The sequence below is a fragment of the Leguminivora glycinivorella genome, chromosome 9 (assembly GCF_023078275.1).
Source record: "Leguminivora glycinivorella isolate SPB_JAAS2020 chromosome 9, LegGlyc_1.1, whole genome shotgun sequence".
NCBI lineage: Eukaryota > Metazoa > Arthropoda > Insecta > Lepidoptera > Tortricidae > Leguminivora > Leguminivora glycinivorella.
Window position 1 is genome coordinate 11585335 of NC_062979.1, and position 8477 is coordinate 11593811.

Genomic DNA, 8477 nt, shown 5'->3' on the forward strand with positions numbered 1-8477 from the left:
GCTGCCTCAGCGGGACGCACTAGGCCTGTTTTGGTGCGTTGTAGTGAGTTGGCATTGAAGAGCAAGATCTGGCGTAAGAAAACCGCTCTGAAGGGCTCCTCTGTAGTGGTGTCAGAATTCTTGACCCGCCAGCGTCAGGACATTTTCATGAAAGCACGCAAACATTTTGGCATGCGGAGAGTGTGGTCACTTGACGGCACCATCTACATCAAATTATCCTCCGGAGACACTCATAGGGTGGAGACAAGTGATCAACTGCAGAATCTGATGGACAAGCACCCCATGATAGATAGACCTAGCACTGAGAATCAGAGATCAGCGGAAGCGGGGCCTGTGATTTGCGAGGAGGTTAGCAAAAGTGTGGAGCAGCCCGCCGCCGTGGCTAAGACCGGCGCGCCCGCCGCCTCCAAATTGGCGGCACCGACAGCCACTAGAGGGGCCGAATCGTCCCGGGCAAATAGGTGGAACAGAAGAGACGGCGCAGATGCCACTTCGTCAAAACCGCGTTAGTTTAGTTCAGTCGGTAATTAGTTGTTTCAAAAGAGTGCGAACTGTTCAGACTCCATTTTGTTTTAGTGTTATTAGTGTCGGTACTTCACAATTTTGTTACTTTGATCGAGAATGTTTATGTCTACCGCATATTTATTAATATTATTTTCTGTTGTCTATCATTCCAAGTTTAATTACTACCGCACTGTACTGTCACTTAGTCACTTCACTCCGGTTTGACAACATGACAGCTGTCACTAAGTTGCGTTCAGAAACCGCTTAAATCGATAGTCTACTTAAACTTTTGTTTTTGTAAATTAGATGTTTACTGTATATAACTTTGTAATTTTGCGGTTGTTATTACTTATTGTTATTTTTTTTTATTTTTTACTGTACCTATTGTCAACAGTTGACCGGTGGGCGAAACAGGTGTTATATTTTAATCCCGTAGTATATAATATTATTATTATATATATAGTTTACATTTATATTTATCTATTATTATATTTTTTTATTTATTATTCATTTGCATATGAGTGACGATGAGTCTGATAATTCTTTTCATTCTGCATGTGACTTGTCTTGTGTGTCTCTATCTCCCGCAGGCTCGTCAGGGTCGTGTGATGGACTTGATACACCGGGTTTGTTAGGGAGTGCGTTGCAGAGTCATAAAATTTTTTTTAATGTGTGCCACATCAATGCGCAAAGTATTCTCAGTCATTATACGGACTTCCTTGATACGTTTTCCAATTGCAATGCACATGCAATTTTAATCAGCGAAAGCTGGCTGAAGCCTAATCTGTCAAGTACTTCTGTTAGCTTACCTGGTTTTATTTTGTTACGGAACGATCGCACCGGTAAGGGCGGTGGAGGAGTCGCCATCTACCTCCGGTCCGACATACCATATAAGATCATTGACTCTTCTCCATCCTTGTATTCAGCTTCAATGGAACACCTAGTCATAGAGGCTAAGGTACGCGGGGTCAATGTGATCATAGGTGTGGTCTACTGTCCCCCCATGGTTGACTATTTTTCCTCCTTAGAAAACCTGCTCTCTTCTGTTGGCTTCGAGTGTGCACATCACATTATCATGGGTGACTTCAACACTGACCTGCTGAAGGACAATGTCAGATCGCGTAGTCTTAGGTCTGCCGTGGAAGCGAATGATTTCTCCATTTTACCCCTAAAGGCAACTCACCGAAACTTGGATTCACCTGACACATGGTTGGATGTTGTTCTCACGTCATCTACCGAACACGTAGTCGGTGTAGGGCAGATGTTAGCACCGGGGTTTTCGCGGCATGACTTGATATATGTCACCTACAAAATAAAGGCTCCCAAGAATAAGCCCACGGTAGTACGAGTCCGTAACTATGCTCGCATGGACATTGAAAAGCTGAAGCGTGATGCCGCCTCTATTGATTGGACACCGACGTTCGCTGCACCGACAGTTGATGAAAAAATCTCTACTTTCAGCACTACAGTTCAGCAACTGTTCGATGTGCACGCCCCGGTGCGAGAGGTACGGTTACGACGACCTCCGGCTCCTTGGATTACCAGCGGTGTCCGTATGGCAATGCGGAAACGTGATAAAGCCTTCCGGACTCTCAAGCGCGATCGGTGCGATGAGAACTGGCGTCTGTTCAAAGTTGCTAGGAACCGATGCAATCAAATGGTGAGGGCTGCTAAGCGTCGGCACATCTACGAAAATGTTTTGTCTTCTTCCATGGCGGACACGTGGAAATGTCTAAGGTCTCTCGGAATCGGAAAGTCAAACTCGTCGGTAGATTGCTCTTCGTTCTCGTTGAACAATTTAAATTCTCATTTTTCTCATGCTTCGGTGCTGGACTCTGTGGTGAAACAAAATACTCTCTCCCTAATTGCTTCTCTTCCTTCTATCGACATTTCACCATTAGAGCTCAATGCGGTTACTATGAGTGACATCAAAAAGATTATAACCTCCATTAATTCGAACGCTGTTGGTCATGATGGTATTGGACGGGCAATGATCATTCCTATTGTCGACAGTGTTGTGCCTATAATTACCCACATTGTAAACTCTTCTATCCTTACTGGTGTTTTTCCTTCCACTTGGCGCAAGGCTTACGTAATTCCGCTTCCAAAAAATTCTAACCCTACCTCTCTTAGTCACTTTCCACCCATCTCTATCTTACCGTACTTGTCAAAGATTCTTGAAGCCGCCGTTTATGATCAAATCTCTAAATTTATTTATTACAATTCGCTCTTGTCTCCATACCAATCTGGGTTCAGACCTGGGCATAGTACCGCAACAGCGTTACTCAAGGTCACTGAGGACATACGGCTGGGCATGGAATCCTCCAAAGTCACTGTCTTGGTCCTCATTGACTTTTCGAATGCATTTAATGTAGTGGATCACGATCTCCTCCTTGCTGCCCTCTCTCATTTGAAAGTCTCACCGAAAGCAATCACTTGGTTTGCCTCGTACCTTTCCTGTCGGTCCCAGACTGTTCGTGTGGGCCCAGCCCAGTCTGACTGGAATGACTTAAGCACAGGGGTGCCACAGGGAGGTATTCTGTCCCCTCTTTTATTCTCCGTGTTTATTAACCTCATTACATCCAAGTTTAAAAGCCCTCACCATTTGTACGCCGACGATCTGCAACTGTACGCCCAAGCTGAAGTATCTCAGTTAAATGCAACTATTTCTGTCCTCAATGATGACCTGGCTCATATCGCTGACTGGTCGCGTAATTTTGGTATATCTGTTAACCCTTCAAAGTGCCAGGCCATCATTGTGGGGAGCTCGCGTCAACTTTTCGATCGCATCGATCATGTTTGACGGCTCGGTGATCCCAGTCTCTAATCAGGTAAAGGACCTCGGTCTTATAATTGACAAAAATCTTTCATGGGATGGCCACCTCACAGAAGTCACGCGTAAAGTCACTGCAACACTACGTTTTTTATATAGATTTAAGCACTTCTTGCCGGTGAGTACCAAGAAATTATTGGTGCAAGCCTTGATTTTGCCATTGATCGATTATGCTGATGTGTGCACTACCAATGTTACCCAGGATTCTCTAAATAGGCTCGAGCGTACACTCAATAATGGCATTCGTTTCATTTTCAATTTGCGCAAATTTGACCATGTCTCGCTTTATCGCCACAGACTTAAATGGCTTCCTGTACGTCAGCGCAGATCTCTTAGAGTTCTGTGCAGTCTTTTTTCTATTTTATTTGATCCTTCCGCTCCCAATTATCTTAAGTCCAAATTTAACTTCATGACCCCCCGTCCGGGCTGTGAACTACGTTCCTCCCGATCCCTTGTTCTTGCAGTACTTCCTCACCACAGTGGTTTCCTCTCAAATTCTTTCACTGTACAAGCTATTCGACTCTGGAATGCACTTCCCCTGACTATAAGACAGGCCCCAAGTAAGTTAATTTTCAAACGCATGCTGCACCAGCATCTGCTGAGTGCGGCACAAGTTAATTAGTTCTCCTTCGCCCATATGCATAATGTTTATAACATATTATTTGTATGTATATTTATATTTGTGTATAAGTATACGTGTAATGATATGAATGTATTATTTATGTATTATATTGATTGTATGTAAATAATATTGCTATACTTGTCAATAGTTGTCATGCTTTCTAAATTTATTTTTCTCACTGCACCCACATTCGCGAATTTCTGTTTGGCCCTATGGTTGACTGGTAGAGAATGCCTCAAGGCATTAAGTCCGCCATTTGTACTTTTTTTTTCCAATTGTGCAATAAAGTTTAAATAAATAAATAAATAAACTATGAAGACTTGAAGAGTCTGTCTAAAAGCGGAAATAGGGCATTAAATATTGATTAGCCGGCGCGGACGGGACGATCGCGTTTCTTGGAAGTAAATCGTCATTAGTTTATTTGTGGCCACACTGACTCACCGCTAGACGAAACCCGGGTCCGCTCCACTTACTAACGCTTCACTTGCTATTTATTAACCCCAGTTAAAGCGTCAACTATTAAATGTAACTTTCCATTCCGTTTATCGTTTAACATTTGCGGTTGTGCTGCAGAACCCGGCTACTTAATACAATTTTAAACCGAAACAAAGGTTGAAAAATATGTTATTCAAAATACTTATAACTTACCTAATCTTTTAAAGTCTAAAACTTCTAGAAGTCGTTGTCTGTCACTTCAATGAAGTTTTGAATAGCGATAAAACAAGGAGGAAAAATTTTATTACGACACAGACATTCAAGTTTCAATGCCACAGGCAATCGACTAGGTTGGCAAAAAACAGAATATCTACACCACCAAAGGATATTGTGGATTACTCGTACCTATTGCTTACATATGTTCAAAAAACAGATCACGTGTACCGTACATATGCTCGATACTGCCAGACAGGCACATACATAATGTATTTTGTTTATGTCTAAGATATTTTTGTCAGGCATTCGTTTCGGTACGAGATATAGTTAGGTATTTGAGCAGTCGACATTGTTTTTGATATTTTTTTACGGTGTTAGCTTGTTTAAATTTATGTCAATCAGTTTGACACTAAACACCTGTAAAGTAGGTATTTAGTTAAAAATATACACTGCTCATTGGGTACAAAATGATACGTTGCAAAATAAATTATTAATCAGAATCTAAATGGAATCGGATCAAGGTAGAGGGCATCTTATTCACATAATTGAATATGTGGTGACTGGATAAATCTTCTATATTGACGTCATTGAGCTGCATAATAGGTATATACGATGGCTTCAATGCTGTGACTATAGTTACAGGAAAAATGTTTTACTTAGATTGTAGGTAAAATCCTTCTTTAGCTTTGACACATCTTTGATCTTTTAATGTCTCTTACGCAAATTAATCTATCCAGACCTTCAATGTAACGGTACGAATACATTTTGGCAAAGTCTTCGTGACTCTACATACCGTAAACATACAAATAAATTAGTTCCTGGCCAAAAACTTAAATTGAAGGCGGTCACAATCTCAACAAAGGTCAATAGAATTGAATTCAATGTTCTCCAAGTTCCCATGGCCGTCGGAAACAATAACAGAGTAGCACTTAAAACCGAGAACAATCGTTCGAGTGGAAACAAGGCAACGATATAAATCAAGCTAAGCATTGCGTGCAGCGGCCGGCCATAGATCCTCACGTTCATGCGCGCCGCGCTGCGCTGCCTTCCCGCCGCTTCTAATTACCGAGTACTTTCGCCAACCAACGGCCCGACGCCATCTTGCTATTTATATTTGCAAAATGGCCGACAGCGCGCTCCACGTGTTCTTCTTTCTTTTATTGTTTAAAGAACCAAAGTTAGTGCGTTGCCATTCTAACATTATTAAGGTTGGATCTGAACTTAACGACTTTATTGTTTCGTTAGGAACTCAACATTGGCCAGACATGGACATGTGTCTACAATATACCTATGTATATTTCGGATTAGGTATTTATTTACTTACATGTAGGAACAGTGATATAAATGCGTAAATAAACTATGTATATTCAGATTTAGAGTTGAGCAAGGTCCAACAAGAAATTTACATTGAATAGGGCGCTGACTATGTCACGATGTGACAGGGCAGTAGGAAAGGGCACCTTGACCAGCAAAGGAATAATTTACCAAATAAGGCTTGACTTGGTAAGTTGGTATAGATTTTCATGATTCAAGTCAAGCAACATTTTTACGACTTAAAATATAAAAATGAAGAGTATTATACTTACATATACCTATGTATAACAAAACGAATAAATAAATTGAAAACAAGAATTGAAAAATATGCAAAACCAGTTAATAAATAATTAATGTTAAGTATTCATATAACAATTAAATTACTATAATAATTGCGAGTTCACGTAACCGTATACACATTTGCACATGTCTTCGTGATATTCAATGCAAATTTAAAAGGAAACTATGTTATATAACGTGTGGTTGCACAATCAATACAAGCAGTTTGCCTCCAAATGTATAAATAAACATCCTATAAGGCAAACAAGATAAGTCCTAGTGTTGTACATGATACAAAAGATAATTTGCGTCACTATCAATGCAAACGTTTAATGCTAAACAAAATCGTAACAATGAGTGTTTGTGCTGCGTACTGCGAGAACAAAAGACGTTGATGAACTTGAAAAATCAACATTACAAGGTATGGGCACCACAAGTTGATAACGAAATTGCACAACTAATACATCATACTTATAACAAATTGATAATGCTTATCTACGGCAACTAGGTCAAACTAAATAAACAGATATTAACAATCATTCCATTGGGAGTAGATAAGAGAACGTTGTTTTGATATAATCCTGCGTCGCTAATGGAAATAACATGAACGAATATATTGTCTCCGTTGTTTCCTGTTGAGCGATTTGCGATTCGATACAGATGACCAAATCTGTACATAATTTCAATGCAGATCTTGCAAAGGTGCCTACCCGTTTAGTATTCAGCGGGGTCTGCGGCCATTGGTGTGTGATCGGCGCAGACCACTGCCTCCTGAATATGTATGAGCGAGCACTTGAACACCAGACACGCAACACTTTAGCCGTGACACACATCCTCACAACAGATTAACTAATTCTTCTCAATTAAATTCTCGCGTGATGTTTCGCTATTTCGGATGAAATGCTTATTACTTTAAGTTCCATATTAGCATCGACGATGACTGGTGTTTAAATAGCTAGCTTAATAAAATTATCGGCTTTGTGATGATGATTATGTTAATGTTATTCTCAGCACGCATAAAATAGACTGAATACAATGTAATCATCTTTCCTGGATGAATTATTAGAAACATTATTAGTTTTTGATCGCTCGTGTAACCTCCACGTCGTGTAACACAATAGGCTGTGCTGCGGTAAAGACGTGTTTGTTCCTAACCATTATATCGCGTCGTTATGTCAATTGTAGACCTTTTTTTGTAATTTCCGCTCACTATTGTCCTCTAGCATTGATTGCCGTAGCGGAGGCAATGGCCTCATTTCAAAAAGCAGTTTAACGTCTCATAAAACCCGACATGTTATCGTAACTAATGAAGCTACATCTATTACTGGGTGAGGAATTTGCCGAATGGAAGAACGGTTGCTAATTTTACGCCTATCTAATGTAAAAGAAAATGATGTTCGGAGAATGATGCGCATGACATCATACGGCGAGGCGAGAAACAATGTGCGGAGCAACATTAACGACTCTCGGAACAATAGCTTAGACAATAAAAATGTTAATTAAATACGGCATAGATAACGATATAAGTAAGCAACTTGCCGTAATGCCATAAATTTTATTATTCACTCGTCAAATTTGCGATCACAATACATTCATTGTATTTAATAATTAATTAATTATAGAATTAAATAACATACTTAAACATCAGTGATTAGAAAACATGCATTTAGTGGTGCGAAACAGTTTATGGATTTCTAGTCGGCATCAAATTATCCGAGATAGTTAACGATTCATTAAAACATGTGTTATCCGGTCATTGATTAGGATTGGTCGGTCATGAGCGCTACATCTGCCGGGGGCGCACTCACACGTGGCGTGGCGGGTAATGGCCGCCTGCTCCGCGTGTGTTAACACTAACAGCTACGCACTTACAAAATAAATATGTACCTACACACAAACCCGACATTATACTAAGAATTTCGTAATGGTATCCGAGACTAGAATCCGAAGCGGCCGGGCACGTTTTCGTCATCAAATTGTCGCAATCGACACAAAAACCGATAATGTAATCGCATGGCGAATCACCGAGCGCAATAGAAGAGCCCAATAATTTTATAGACCATAAAAATGTTCTCTTCTACACGTAAGATTGATGGGTTTAGTGGAAACGAGAATGAAGGCACGCGGAGCTGTGTGCGTACGGTAGACGTGGGAAAGCGAATGGCGGGATTGGCAGCCATCTTGAAAACGGAGTGGGCTGATGTGTTCGCTGCACGCCACGCGTCCGCCTGGCAACACGCGGCGCTAACCGGAGCGGAACAATTCGCGTACACC